The sequence below is a fragment of the Pinus tabuliformis genome, chromosome 5_2, assembly GCF_031772625.1.
Source record: "Pinus tabuliformis cultivar Carrire ecotype Pingquan chromosome 5_2, CPIR1, whole genome shotgun sequence".
Taxonomy (NCBI): Eukaryota; Viridiplantae; Streptophyta; class Pinopsida; order Pinales; family Pinaceae; genus Pinus; species Pinus tabuliformis.
The window spans coordinates 679,236,940-679,253,326 of record NC_142306.1 but is presented as its reverse complement, the minus strand read 5'-3'; the positions used below and the strand labels follow the sequence as shown (position 1 = coordinate 679,253,326).

At 38.2% G+C, this 16,387-nt stretch overlaps 1 long non-coding RNA gene across 1 annotated transcript in view; it reads right to left on the bottom strand.

The window, feature by feature from the left end:
• LOC149160936 (uncharacterized) overlaps positions 1-13,092 on the bottom strand; it is a 34,039-nt gene extending 20,947 nt beyond the window's left edge. The window contains exons 1-9 of the long non-coding RNA XR_016261815.1: positions 12,832-13,092; positions 12,123-12,199; positions 11,822-12,020; positions 11,602-11,681; positions 11,354-11,507; positions 11,053-11,264; positions 10,599-10,675; positions 10,161-10,496; positions 10,007-10,060 (exon numbers count right to left, since the gene is read on the bottom strand). This is a non-coding gene — a long non-coding RNA (uncharacterized LOC149160936). The remainder of the gene's footprint in view (positions 1-10,006; positions 10,061-10,160; positions 10,497-10,598; positions 10,676-11,052; positions 11,265-11,353; positions 11,508-11,601; positions 11,682-11,821; positions 12,021-12,122; positions 12,200-12,831) is intronic.
• Between the last annotated feature and the right edge of the window lie 3,295 nt (positions 13,093-16,387).

Sequence of the window (16,387 nt, the reverse complement as noted above, 5' to 3'; positions counted from 1 at the left end):
GCTTCAGTCAGTATTTACACTAGAACACATTGAATTCAACAAATGCCTTTAATTATTTTAGTCTATATTTAGGCCATAACATAGTGAATTCCCATGGTGTGAGCCCTCTCTCCAGAGAGAACTTTTGAAATAGAAAATCAAGGAGACTTACTCTAAGAACTTGTGACAAGGGTTAGCTAAGATAACCTTGAAGCTATCCACATATCAAATTGTTTAGAGTAATTCAATATAGTTATGTCATAGTAATTTGAATGAATAATCTTTTGTGTACTTGTGTGAAGGCCAACATTTTGGATTTTTGTTTTAAAGATTCATAATGAGGAGATTTGTTATTGCAGTGCCTAACAAAACCAATTCTATGACTATCACTAATGCTTATGGTTTGTGGATGGCTCTTGATACCTTCTAGGTGATCTCAGGGACTTTTCAATTACCTATCATATGTTAAGGGGAAAGGGTTACTAGTTTCAAGCTAGAACTTCTGGGAAAAACATTTGTTGCTTCAACAACTTCTTATCTAGATAGCAGGTTTGTGTACATAAGGTCAAGCTATGGAGATTTATAGCTTATTAAATTTCATCAATAGCTAATCGATTCAAGCTCACATGTAGAAGTTTTGGAAAGATATGTAAATATCGATCTTATAATGAACTTTTGTATTTTAGATGAAAGTCAAGCATAAGGTCAAGTTGTTCCCTGTTTTGGAGCATTTAAAGAGGGCGTTCTCTTATAGTGTGCAATCATGAGCACGCATCAACAAAGCTACTGCACAAAAAGGAGATTTGGTCATATTTGATAGTACCCACTGGATTTTCTATAATTGTAGTCACAATGTTCTTCAGGTTCTTTTTGCCACTGAAGGGGTAATATTGTCTATTTGGAAATTGGAGATTTAGTTTGATATAAATCCCATTGGTGATGATCCTATGTGGATTGGAAGGGCATATATTTAACTTTATATTTAGTATGAGAATAGGGAAATTATCTGATAAGAAAGAAATTCCGTTGGGTATGAAAGCAATCAGTGTTCGCACTTTTCGGCCTAAGAATTCAACACATATTTTTGCAGTGTCACATAGGAATGACAGGCTGACAACTATATACAATAGCTTTTCCAATCATGGTAACTTATGGTTTGTTGTGCCTGATGGAAACAAAAGGGCCATGGAGCAGTGCGCAGGTTGGGTGGTGATTTCAACGATATTTGGAGCCTACAACAATATTAGTGTTGATTTTGGGTAGCATCAGATGTGCCCTAGCTCCGAAATTTTGTGGAGGGGCTAAGACACATGAGATCTCCAAGACCCAGAAATTGTTTGGAGAATTTCCACCTGGATGGAGAGTTATTAAAATAATTAATATTTTTAATGGGGTTCCTAAGTCTAAACTTAGGAAAATAAAAATATTAATGGGTATTAATAAAAATATGGGTGAGAAGCTTCTAAGAGACGAGGATCAAGTCTGTTTTAATCTTAGCCGTTGATTAGGGACTTAATCTCGGTCCTTGATTCATCAATAGTAAAAGTATAAGAGGAGGCTTGAGGGTCAGTTGGAGACACCATATTGATCAATGAGTTTGATTTTTCTGGTGCATGGTTTGCTGAAAAAATTAAACAAGTGATTTGAGTTGCAGTAGAAGGGCAGTGATAGTTGGGGTTGGAGGATCTTCTTCGAGACCCCGAATACTCAGTAGAGAGAGGCAGAGATACACTAGAGGAGGCATCGCAGACCAAGGAAGGCTGGCGTTGGGCCAAGAGGGTCCACACAATGTTGGATGCAGTGTCAATGCAGGGGAAGAGCTGCCCTCCTGCAGAAGTCCAAATTTAGCCAGGGAGCAACAGGATCAGCGGAGAAGGCTGACGTCAGAGCTCCAAGAGGCAGAGGAGGAAGCGCAGAGTTGATGCAGTGTCTCAGAGAGGCCCACACAGGCCCACGTAGCTACTGCGAAGGGGCAGCGCAGTTGTACACGGGGATGGTCTGTGCCATTGCCTGATCAGAGGGATTTTTCCGGGTGAAGTGAGGTAATCTCACTTAGGTTTCTGCCAGTATATTTTATCTTTGTAACTGGATAGCCTAGAGGGCATCCAGAGTTGTATTTGGAACTACTACTTAATAATAGAAAACCCTCAAAGCTACTGCACTGGTTTTCCCGCATTGGGTTTTTCCGGGGACGTTTGTCCAAAAATAACAGTGTCCCTTGTTTGTTTGTCTCATATTTGTCTTAGTTTATGATCTGTATGTCAGTGTAGTCTGCAGTAGTGTTTTTCATCACTATTTATAAATTAAATAACTTGTTGAATGAAATAACAAGTAGGAGATGCTAAACCAATGACTGCAGTAGGATTTATGTTTGTAAAGATTCAAAAAATTTCACATGGTATCAAAGCATTGCAGATCATAGGACGCTGAACACATCAACCGGGAGATCCAGTGAATTCGCTGCAAAGAAGCAGTTGTCCCAAGTGACAGCGTTGTTTCAAAGGCAAAGGAGCAGCTAAAGGAGTGACGTAGAGCCAAAGAAGTGATGCAAAGGCTCACGCAGTGCCTGCGTTAGCATTTCGAGCCTATAGAGGGTGACGCAGTACGCGAGAGGAGTTCACACAATGACTGCGTCATCTCTCTGGGCCAGCGCAGAGCCTGAGAGGCTCAAATCAATCAGTTGTCGGGGATGGAGCAGAGCAGTTTCAATCAGTGGAGTTGGTGGGACGTTGTTGTTGTTGGTGTAGAAGAGTGTCTGTGGAGACAAAGTCGAGATAGACGGATTCACTGCCTTGACAGATTTCTAGCCAAAGAAATCTAGATCCGAGTTGCAGCTGGAAAGGAGGATTTGAGAGGAGTGATTCGACATTTGGCTAGAGCATTTCCGTGAAGGAAATCAGGACTCAAAGGGAGTCTAGAGGAGCTTGTTCCTTAGAGGATTTATAACATCGAAGAAATCTAGATCCGAGTCTTGTTGGATTAACAGCAGGAGAGGGAGAAAAGAACCAGTGCTATTTTTGTTGAGCAGAGATGGCAATCAAAGGACTGAGGGATCAGGATAGATTGGATGGAGCATCCAAATTTGTCATCTGGAAGGGCAGGATCCTAGTAGTCCTAGACAAGAATCGCATCAAGGACTATGCCTTGAAGGTAGTTGTTGTTTCGGTCGATGCTGATCCGCTGAAGAAGTACGAAGAGGCCCAGGCAAAGGCTAAATGCATGATTCTAGACGGTGTCAAAAATCATGTGGTCCCACACATTGCTGAGAAGGAAACAGCAAGGGAGATGTGGGAGACGCTAACCACCTTGTACTAGGGAGCTTCTGTTCAACAGAAGATGCTATTGGAGAATCAGCTGAGACAGTACCAGATACAAAAGGGAGAAGAGATCGATCCCTTCCTTCTCAGGTTGCAAAGGATTTGAGACCAACTGACATCCGTGGGGTCTACACTAGATCCTGATTTCGTGGTCAGGACTGCCCTGAATGTAGTCATCGAAGACTGGGAGACATTTGTCTAGAGTATCTTGGGCAAAGCTTCTCTCCCCAGTTGGGAGGAAATGTGGGCAGCTCTTCGACAGGAAGAGATTAAGAGGCTGACCAAGAAAGGAAGTAGCGACAGAGGAGCCCGGGTCAAGAAGGACGATGAGGAGGATGCAACTCTCGCACATCTCCCATCATCGGGACAGCATGGGCAGCAAAAAAGGAAGAAAAAGGATATATCCAAGGTCAAATGGTTCATGTGTGGTGAACTAGGACATTTCGCCACTCAGTGCCCCCGGAAGAATGGCAACGAAGAGGCTTCTGACTCGAAGGTTGCTCCAACGAAAGCTAACAAGGAGGATGATGACAAGGATTGTGCCATGAGTGCTCATGCACCTCTCGACAAGAGGTGGGGCGACATAGAGTTGTAGTCGAGAGGACTACACACAGGCATGATCCTTGAAGTGCCCAAACTCTTAAGATCACATATGGCTACGGAAGCCCTTAACAACAATAGCAAAATGACGGGTGTCAGTTGGTGCGAGGTGTGATGGAGCAACAATGGCAGAGCTAGAGTGCCAAAGTCTGAAGCAGCGCAGTGGATGTTGTAGCAGTGCGAGAGGCACAAAGCAGATTGCAGCAGAGGTAGCTTCAACATCACGAAGCATCCATACTGAGCAGCATGTCATTTTTTGGGTGAAGTTTCAGTTACTTACTTCTCAGTTACTGAGTTGCAGTGCAGTAGTTAGTTGTGGCAATGCTATGGGCAGCATGATGCAACATTTTGAGAGGGAGCTGCAATACAGATGTAGCAGTGACAGTGGCAGAGTCATGGGCAGCAGTACAGGATGCGGCAATGCAGTGGATGAAGGGCAACAGGCCAAGCATCAGTAGCACAGAGGACCATTGCAGTGGATCAGTGTAATACTTCTATTGAGAAGTATTGTTAGAGCACATTCCTTGCTAAGAGGGAGTGTTGATTTTGGGTAGCATCAGATGTACTCTAGCTACAAAATTTTGTGGACGAGTCAGGACACATGAGATCTCCAAGACCCAAAAATCGTTTGGAGACATTCCACACGGATGAGGAGTTATTAGAATAATTAATATTTTTAATGGGGTTGCTAAGTCTAAAATTAGGAAAACAAAAATATTAATGGGTATTAATAAAAATATGGGTGAGAAGCTTCTAAGAGACGAGGATCAAGTCTATTGTAATCTTAGCCATTAATTAGGGACTTAATCTCGACCGTTGATTCATCAAAGGGAAAAGTATAAGAGGAGGCTTGAGGGTCAATTGGAGACACACCATATTGATCAGTCAGTTCGATTTTTCTGGGGCGTGGTTTGCTGAGAAAATCGAACAAGTGATCTAAGTTGCAGCAGAGGGGCAGGGATAGTTAGGGTTGGAGGATCTTCTCTGAGACCCCGAATACTCAGTAGAGAGAGGCAGAGATACGCCAAAGGAGGCAGCGCAGACCAAGGAAGGCTAACGCTGGGCCAAGAGGGCCCACGCAATGCTTGACGCAGTGCCAGAGTAGGGAAAGAGTTGTCCTCCTGTCTCAAAGTGCTCCACGCAGGCCCACACAGCTAATGTGAAGGGGCAGCGCAGTTGTAGCCAAGGATATTCAGTCTAGTGAGGTAATCTCACTTAGGTTTTCGCTAGTATATTTTATCTTTGTAACTGGATAGTCGAGAGGGAATCCATAGTTGTATTCAGAATCACTGCTTAATAATAGAAAACACTCAGAGATGCTGCATCGATTTTCCCGCATTGGGTTTTTCTTGGGACGTTTGTCCAAAAATAACGATGTCCCTTGTGTGTTTGTCTCATATTTGTTTCAATTTATGATCTATATGTCAGTGTAGTCTGCAATAGTGTTTTTCATCACCGTTTATAAATTAAATAACTTGTTGAATGAAATAACAAGTAGGAAATGCTAAACCAATAACTGCAGTAGGATTTCTGTTTGTAAAGATTCAGAAATTTTGAAAACTAGGCCACCCATAAGTGTGAGGAGAATCATTGCAGAAAACATTGGTTTAAGTATTAGGGTTTTCAGAGTACATTATATTAGATATCATTTTTGGATTCAATTGCGTTAAGTAATTCATCTATTTCCATGAGAGGTAGTCGTAACTGACTAATTTCTCATGATTTTTGAATAGTCCACTTAGCACTCATTGCATCGGGTGATGCTCACAGGGGTGAAGAAGTGGGATCGAAACTTAGTGAAATGAATCACATAGCGTCAATCATCACTTCCGGGGCTTGCACCCGGTAACCAGGACTTCCCGGGAGGTCACCCATCCCAGATCGCCTCTAGCTCAAGCGCGCTTAACTGTGGAGTTTTCCCCACAATCAAGCCCACTTAGCTTGCTACCCCATTTGCTTGGTGGGCTTGATTGTGGGGAAAACTCCACAGTTAAGCACGCTTGAGCCAGAGGCGATCTGCGATGGGTGAACTCTCGGGAAGTCCTGGTTACCGAGTGCAAGCCCATGAAGTGATGATTGACGCTATGTGATTCATTTCACTAGTTTCGATCCCACTTCTTCACCCCTGTGAGCATCACCCAATGCAATGAGTACTAAGTGGACTATTCAAAAATCATGAGAAATTAGTCAGTTACGACTACCTCTCATGGAAATGTTCATAGATAAATGACTTACTTAACGCAGTTGAATCCCAAAATGATATCTAACATTGGTTTAATTATGTTTGTGGGCAATACAACTCTCGTACACCTTGCTAACCTTGCTAGTTACCAAATCAAACAAAATGAATCTCATAAAATAGGACTTTGGCGCATAGTTTTGGTCAATGAGTTGCCATACAAGAAAATTGTTCTCTTCTTCACAAGTTTTTCCCAACGCTAATCTCGCTTATTCAAACTCTGCGTTGGTGATTATTTCTCATTGGAGATTTTTTTAGCTTGAAGAACTCGAATACAAAGGTGGTCTTCTCATACCAATCATGACTTCTTTCTGTGTTCGTTCCACGACTATAAAAATCATTCTGTTTTATATTTGTATGCAGACACTGCCCTGCAATCTCTTCCATTCTGCTAGCAAGGAAAAGCAATTGAAACACCCAATGATGTATAAAGCAGCACAGTTGTTTGGCTACAACAACATGTTTACGTCTACACAACACAAAATTAAAGGGGTTGTGGTGATATAGAAAAATGTTTTGGATTTACATCAAAGACGATCTCAAAGAGTTCTTTGGGAGAAAAGTATCATTGAAGCTTCTCAGCATATCTCATATCGATTCCAGCAATGGAAGTGCAAAGTTAAGTGAAATGTGCTTCTACAGGACTGGATCTCTACTGATGAGGGAGTCATCACTGCCATACCACCTATCCTTGGGTTTGTGTGAGTTTGCACCACAAAAGGCTTTGCCCTTTTGTGGGAAAAGAACCCAATCATTGGTATTTTGTACCCAAAGTGTTGGTGTGAAATCAAGAAAAGGAATTATTATTTATTCATTGTTGCAAGTGGAGAACCCTTAGAGGAGCAAGGGTGACCTAAGGCTACGATGAAGGGTCTTGATCAAATGAAGAACTTAATTTTCCTTAAGTTAGTTGGGCTTTGTCTAGAAACTTCAAGTCGGCCTAGAATTGGAAAGACACCATTTGAGGGCAAAGTCTAAAATCATGAGAAATCTATAAGGGGGGAAGTTGTGAAACTCATTTTTTTATCCAACAAGTGCAATTCTTATCAAGTGAGGCATGATCCAAGGAGGCCGCATACCTCAGGAAGTCGAGCTAGGTAAAGAACAAGAAGAAGGGTTTCGCGTTTGCCCTTTTGTCTTATGCTCTGGTTCATGTTCAAGGAGGATGCTAGCTGAGTTTGGTGAGGGTTTCAGTGGGAAAGTCTATGCATCCAAGTAGTGGAAGAGAATTGTGGAAAAGGGTTGAAATTTTTGGGCTAATAGCAGTGATACTTCTATGATCTAGCCGCAGAGTCTTGTACCTTATTAGAGGGCCAAAACACCTAGAATAAGGTTGTTTTGGTATGCCGTGAGGATTGGAGGAAAGTTGGAGTAACGTTGCATAGAGGACCAATGCAACAAGTACAGGGCTGGAAGAAAGGTACCGCAGGTCTAAGGTAACCCTAGATTTCGGGCCACAGAGAGATCTGTATCAAGGGCTAGGATATCAATCAAGAAAATAACCAGAATCGTGGCTGCTTGGAGGCTAAGTGATAGCGTCATCAACGAGATAGATTGCTAAGGTTGGAGGGTTGTCCATGAGGTTTAGGACAACAATTTTGATATGTAATAATTAGGGCTTCTTCCTATGCAGAGAGCCATCTTATGGTATGTCCAAATCTCAGTGAAAGAATAGCCCACATCTATGATGAATGAAGAGGGTCGAGACCCTAGAAAGGGAGGCAGATGACTCTTTGTGGTGTGCGGAAGTTTGAGATAGAAGGACAGGGACAAGGGTGATTTAGTAAAGGAAAAGAGAAGATTTGTTCAAAGGTTTGAACAACAGTTCTAATTAGCCCTAAGAACAAGGATATAGAACACATCTTATCACTGTTGGTGGGTTCTTTGGAAGAAGGGTATTGCAGGTCTAAGGTAGCCCTAGATTTGGGGCCGCAGAGATCTGTAACAAGCGGTAGGATATTAGTCAAGAAAATGACTAGAACCGTGGTTGCTTGCAGGCTAAGTGATAGCGTCCTCAACGAGATATATTGCTAAGGTTAGAGGGTTGCTCATGAGGTTTCGAACAACAGTTTTGATATATCATAGTTAGGGCTTCTTCCTATGCAGAGAGCCATCTTATAGTATGTCCAAATCTCAGTGAAAGAATAGCCCACATCTGTGATGAATGAAGAGGGTCGAGACCCTAGAAAGAGAAGCAAATGACTCTTTGTTGTGGGTGGAAGTTTGAGAAAGAAGGGCAGGGACAAGGGATATAGAACACATCTTATTATTGTTGGTGGGTTGTTTGGAATAGCCCTAGATCAGGACAATTTAAGGAGACAAATTGCAGAAGAAAGGGCAGCCTTGGAAGCCCTAGATTAGTCATGGTGTTCACTGTGTATGGGTAATTTTGGAATCCCCTTAGAATGCATCTAATCATTGTTAGTGGGTTGTTTGCAATAGCCCTAGATTTGACCAATTTAAGGAGACAAATTGCAGAAGAAAGGGCACTCTTAAAAGTCCTAGATTAGTCATGGTGTTAACTATGTATGGGTACTTTTGGAAGCTGAAAGGGTTGAGCTTTGAAGGATGAAAGGGCAACTGAGAGGGCTAGATCTAGTGTGACCTAGGAGGACCATTCTTGAGCATACATGACATTGACAAGTGGGTAGTCTAGAAGACCTCAAGAACAGTGTTCATGAAAGAAATCAATGGGTTGTTAGGAGGCAGAGTGATGGAGCCCTAGTTTAGCTTATGAAAGGAGCCATATGGTTGACAAGAGGGCATATCCAGAAGACCCAAGGAGCAAACTTCTTAATGGAGCTAGAAGGTTGCTAGTGGGCATATCCGTGAGCCAAATTTCAGTGACACAAAAGGAGTTGTGATCATTGATAGTGGCCGCTGAATATGCAAGTGTTGTGATCAGCAGATTGGGACGCAAGAGGACCCGCCAGATGTGTTCAACTTCAAGGTACGTGGACTGAAAGGGCTATAGTCCCTATTGTCAACAAGTAGGTCAAGTGTACTTTGTTTAGGGTAGATTGGTGGTCATAGAAGTTGACATCAAGACCTGGTTGTGTCCTTATATCAGGGTTGTATGTAAGGGCCATGATCCCTAGTATGGGAACCCTAAGACTGTTGTATTATAGTTTGTAATATAACAAGTAGAGGGTCTAAAAAGTTAAAAATTGTCATGTGCACTAGTTGATTCACTGATGTACGTTATTTCGTTGTGCAAAGTAGAAGTGTTGTCAAATTTGAGTGTCTTTGTGTTCGTGATTTCAGACTTCTAGATTCTTAAGTGTCATGGAAAAATCAACAAGCTTACACTTGAATTAACCATACACATACCTACCCTCCCTTTGCTAATATTATAGTAGCAGCAATCATGAAAAATAAAGCACTAAAGATGTGAACCTAAGTATAATTTTTTATTTCTTTCATATCAAAGTTTTACAAAAAATTCTTGAATCTCACACACATGAACAAGATCATACTACCTCGAAACCAATACAAAAGGATAAATCGTTCTGCAAAAAGCAAATATTCTAGTGTATTAAAGGAGAATACCATTTGGTATGAGAAAAGTATGGTTCACCCATCCTTTGGGCCAAGTTTGTAGAATTTCTAGTGTATCTTCACCACTTACACTTGTAGATTATACGATTGTAGTCTTTCACTACATAAAGAAGATCATTACAGTTGATTATGAGAGCATAGATAACACACAATAAATTGCATAGCAAACAAGTGGAGCCCAAAATTAGCAAAAGATCCTTTTAAGTGAGAGCATAGATAACACACAATAAATTGCATAGCAAACAAGTGGAGCCCAAAATTAGCAAAAGATCCTTTTAAGTGAAATGCATTGCATATAGGTATGTTAACTCACCTTCATTTACAAACAATAACCTCCACTTTCTTTGTTTGCTTCCTTCATTTCTTTCTGATAACACACAATAAATTGCATAGCAAACAAGTGGAGCCCAAAATTAGCAAAAGATCCTTTTAAGTGAAATGCATTGCATATAGGTAGGTTAACTCACCTTCATTTACAAACAATAACCTCCACTTTCTTTGTTTGCTTCCTTCATTTCTTTCTCTTTCTACTTCCTTCATTTCCTTTTCCGCACCCAACAAATGAAACCAAGACCAAACTACAAAAAACGTGAAAAAAATGGAAAACAAAGAAAAACGAGTACAACACACCCAACAAATGAAACCAAGAGAAAACTACAAAAAATAGCAAAAAAAAACTAAAAAAAAAAAAATCAAAGCATGGCCATGCTGAAACTCAAAAAACAAAACATGCAAACAAGAAAAAAGAAAAATTGCAAATATACCCTTTGTACATCATCTCTCCTACAATGTGCTCTCCTCCACTGAAACGAAAAACACTAGGTTGAATAGGGTTAAAATATACACACAGTTAGTAATGGTAAACATATTTCAAAACCAATAATTATTCATAATAGAAAACGCACCTCCCCTAGAATTTGTTTTATAACGATGGACACTCTCATTTGTATTCCACTTGTTCGTGCTCATCAAAACAAGCCATCTACAACAGATACAAAATAAGATATTAGAATCGTTCTATAAGATAAACTAAAGTCGAACGCAATAATTAATTGTAATACGAAAAACACCTTTCTTTAAGACTGTTACATAAAAGGGGAGAGCCTATTTTATATTTCATGTATTCTTGCCCAATGGAACAAGCCATTTGCACTAAATATCAATAAAATATTAGATTTCCAATAGAATTTAAAGTAGAGAGTTTGAAGGTATTAACTTGTCAAGCAACTTAAGTTCGTGTCCAATTATATTCTGTTATATCTCAAAAAATATAAATTTTATAAACTAGATGTACTTCTACTACGAGTAATACAAACAATGTTTTCATAAGATGTAAATTTTTCGGAAAAGGAATCTAACCATATCTAAACATATTGAACACCCAAAATCCTAGGGTCCACAGGGCAGTCGTGTTGTACATTAGCACGATGGTTGATTGGTTGAACGGTCACTCTGCTTGTCTGCTCGACCTTTCCCACCTCCTCTACAAACGTTGTGTGGGGGTGTGCATGTGATGTGGAGCAAGAAAACATACGTTTCACAATCCTAGACACTACAACTATAGTCACTCACTGCACAAAGTAATATTATATATGAGATCACAAAATAAACCACAAGAGAAAATGAATAACAAATATACAGAGCAACAAATTAATCATACCTCTACTTGTTCGCCCTTGGCGAATGTTATAGCAACAACAACAATGAACAATAAGCCATGAAATTGTGAACCTCAAAATAACATTTCCCTTTATTTTGTATCAAAGTTCTTGGAAAATCTCAAACCTCACACCCATTGACAAGATCATACTACACTGAAGCCAAGACAAAAGGATAAATCAATTCGCAAAAAATAAATATTTCAATCAATTAAAGGACAATATTATGTAGGAAAAAAATATGGCTCACCAATCGTCCAAGCTGCGTTGGTACAATGTCTAGGGTATCTTCACCTTGACCTTCATAGACTATACAATTGTGGACGCTCACTACACAAAGCAGATTGATATAGTTGAGTGTGACACCACATATAAAACATATAATAATTTGAAGAACAAGCAAATGGATTCACAAATGAGTGAAAGATAATTGTGAGTGAAATGCATTCCATATAGTTAAGGTGATTCACCTTCATTTCTGAAAGATAACCTCCATCTTATCTCTTTGATTTTATTTCCTCGTTGCTTTCCTTTCCTTTTGCATAGCATGACTACAAATAGCATGACTATGCTCAAACTTTACAAAAACAAAACATGTAAACAATAACAAACAAAAAATTACAAACTTCCCCTTTGCACATTATCCCTATTGCAGTGTCCCCTCTTCAGCTGAAAGGAAAAAAAGTGGGGTGAATAACATTAAAATCCAAACATTGATAGTAATGGTAATCATATTTCAAAACCAAAAATTATACATAATAGCAAACACACCTCCTCGAAAGTTTGTTATATAACGACGAACACTCCATTTTGTATTCCACTTAATCGTGCTCACAAGAACAAGACATCTACAGCAAATACATAATAAGATATTAAAATCAATATACAATTTAAAGTTGAGAATTGAATGCAATAATTAATCATAATATGAAACATACTTGTCTTTGAGTTTTGTTATATAAAGGGGGATAATCCATTTTCTATTTCTTGTATCCATAATTTTGATGGATTGTAGTAAATATAACTTACTACACACCAACAAATGCACTTTAATTGTTTCAGGCAGTATTTAGACCAGAACACGTTGAATTCAACAAATGCCTTTAATTATTTTAGTCAGAATTTAGACCATAACACATTGAATTCCCATGGAGCCCTCTCTCTAGAGAGAGCTTTTGAAATAGAAAATCGAGCAAACTTACTCTAAGAACTTGTGACAAGGGTTACCTAAGATAGCCTTGAAGCTATCCACATATCAAATTTTTTAGAGTAATTCAATATAGTCATGTCATAGTGATTTGAATGAATAATCTTTTGTAGATTATACAATTGTAGTCGTTCACTACATAAAGAGGATCATTATAGTTGATTATGAGAGCATAGATAACACATAATAAATTGAATAACAAACAAGTGGAGCCAGAAATTAGCAAAAGATACTTATAAGTGAAATGCACTGCATATAGGTATGTTAACTCACCTTCATTTATAAACAATAACCTCCACTTTCTTTGTCTTTCTTTGTCTGCTTCCTTCATTTCCTTTTCCATACCCAACAAATGAAACCAAGACCAAACTACAAAAAACATGAAAAAAAAAAGGAAAACGAGTACAACACACCCAACAAATGAAACCAAGACCAAACTACAAAAAATGAGCAAAAAACAAACAAACAAAGGAAAATAAGTACAACTCAAAGCATGGCCATGCTCAAACTCTTAAAACAAAATATGCAAAAAAAGAAAAATTGCAAATATCCCCTTTGCACATCATCTCTCCTACAATGTGCTCTCCTCTGCTCAAAGAGAAAAAATTGGATAGAATAAGGTTAAAATATACACACAATTAGTAATGATAAACATATTTCAAAACCAATAATTATTCATAATAGAAAACGCACCTCCCCTAAAATTTGTTTTATAACGATGGACACTCTCTTTTGTATTCCACTTGTTCGTGCTCATCAAAACAAACCATCTACAACAGATACAAAATAAGATATTAGAATGATTATATAAGTTAAACTAAAGAGTCGAATGGAAAAATTAATCGTAATAAGAAACACCATTTCTTTAAGACTGTTATATAAAAGGGGAGAGCCCATTTTGTATTTCTTGTATTCATACTCAATGGAACAAGCCATTTGCACTAGATATATAATAAAATATTAGATTTCTAATAGAATTGCACTAGATATATAATAAAATATAAGATTTCTAATAGAATTTAAAGTAGAGAGTTTGAAAGTATGAACTTGTCATGCAACTAAGTTGGAGTCCAATTATATTGTGTGTTATATCTCAAAAAAATATAAATTTTATAAACTGGATGTACTTCTACTACGAGTAATACAAACAATGTTTTCATAAGATGTAAATTTTTCAGAAAAGGAATCGAAGCATACCTAAACATATTGAACTCCCAAAATACCAGGGTCCACAAGGCAGTAGTATTGTACGTTAGCACCATGGTTGATTGGTTGAAGGGTCAGTATGCTTTTCTGCTCAACCTTACCTAACTCCTCTACAAGGCACGTTGTGTGGGGGTGTGCATGTGATGTGGGGAGGGAAAACATACACTGCACCATCTTAGACACTGCAACTATAGTCACTCACTACACAAAGTAATATTATATATGAGATCACAAATAAACCACGAGAAAAAATGAATAACAAATATACAGAGCGACAAATTAATCACACGTACTTGGCCCTTGGCTAATGTTATAGCAGCCTCAACCATGAACAATAAGCCCTGAAATTGTGAACCTCAATATAACATTTCCCTTTATTTTGTATCAAAGTTTTTTGGAAAATCTCAAACCTCACACCCATTAACAAGATCATACTACCCTGAAACCATGACAAAGGTATAAATCGATTTGCAAAAAACAAATAACTCAATCGATTAAAGAACAACACTCTTATCTAGGAAAAAAATATGGCTCACCAATCGTCCAAGCTGCGTTGGTACAATGTCTAGGGTATCTTCACCTTGACCTTGATAGACTATACCATTGTGGTCGCTCACTGAGATCACAAATAAAACACGAGAGAAAATGAATAACAAATATACAGAGCGACAAATTAATCACACGTACCTGGCCCTTGGCTAATGTTATAGCAGCCTCAACCATGAACAATAAGCCCTGAAATTGTGAACCTCAATATAACATTTCCCTTTATTCTGTATTAAAGTTTTTGGAAAATCTCAAACCTCACACCCATTAACAAGATCATACTACCCTGAAACCATGACAAAGGTATAAATCGATTAGCAAAAAACAAATAATTCAGTCGATTAAAGAACAACACTCTTGTGTAGGAAAAAAATATGGCTCACCAATCGTCCAACCTGCGTTGGTACAATGTCTAGGGTATCTTCACCTTGACCTTGATAGACTATACAATTGTGGTCGCTCACTACACAAAGCAAATTGATATAGTTGTGTGAGACCACATATAAAACATAATATAAATTGAAAATCAAGCAAACAGATTCACAAATGAAAGAATGATAACCTCCATATTATCTCTTTGATTTTCTCTCCTTACTGCCTTCCTTTCCTATTGCACATCCAATAAACAAAACCAAGAACAAGATCATACTACCTCGAAACCATTACAAAAGGATAAATCATTGTGCAAAAATCAAATATTTTAGTGTATTAAAGGACAACAATGTTTTGTAGGAGAAAAGTATGGCTCACCCATCCTTTGTGCCAAGTTTGTATTATTTCTAGTGTATCTTCAGTGCTTCACCACTTGAGCTTTGTAGATTATACAATTGTAGCCGTTCACTACATAAAGAGGATCATTATAGTTGATTATGAGAGCATAGATAACACATAATAAATTGAATTACAAACAAGTGGAGCCAGAAATTCGCAAAAGATACTTTTAAGTGAAATGCACTATATATAGGTATGTTTACTCACCCTCATTTATCAACAATAACCTCCATTTTCTCTGTCTGCTTCCTTCATTTATTTCTCTGTCTAATTCCTTCATTTCCATTTCCATACCCAAAAAGTGAAACCAAGACCAAACTACAAAAAACGTGAAAAAAAAGGAAAACGAGTACAACACAGCCAACAAATTAAACCAAGACCAAATTACAAAAAATCAGCAAAAAAACAAACAAACAAACAAAAACAAAGGAAAATAAGTACAACTCAAAGCATGGCCATGCTCAAACTCATAAAAAAAAACATGCAAAAAAGAAAAAAGAATAAGAAAATTGCAAATATCCCCTTTGCACATCATCTCTCCTACAATGTGGTCTCCTCTGCTCAAAGGAAAAAAAGTGGGTTCAATAAGGTTAAAATATACACACAATTAGTAATGATAAACATATTTCAAAACCAATAATTATTCATAATAGAAAACGCACCTCCCATAAAATTTGTTTTATAACGATGGACACTCTCTTTTTTATTCCACTTGTTGGTGCTCATCAAAACAAGCCATCTACAATAGATGCAAAATAAGATATTACAATGGTTATATAAGTTAAACTAAAGAGTGAACGCAAAAACTAATCGTAATAAGAAACACACCTTTCTTTAAGACTGTTATTAAAAAGGGGAGAGCCCATTTTGTATTTCATGTATTCATACTCAACGGAACAAACCATTTGCACTATATATAATAAAATATTAGATTTCTAATAGAATTTAAAGTGGAGAGTTTGAAGGTATGAACTTGTCATGCAACTTAAAATTCGAGTCCAATTATATTTTGTGTTATATCTCAAAAAAATATAAATTTTATAAACTAGATGTACTTCTACTACGAGTAATACAAATAATGTTTTCATAAGATGTAAATTTTTCAGAAAAGGAATCGAAGCCTACTAAACTTATTGAACACCCAAAATCTCAGGGTCCACAAGGCAGTAGTGTTGTACGTTGGAACAATGGTTGATTGGTTAAAGGGTCAGTATGTTTGTCTGCTCGACCTTACCCAACTCCTCTACAAGGCACGTTGTGTGGGCGTGTGCATGTGATGTGGGGAGGGAAAACAAACACTGCACCA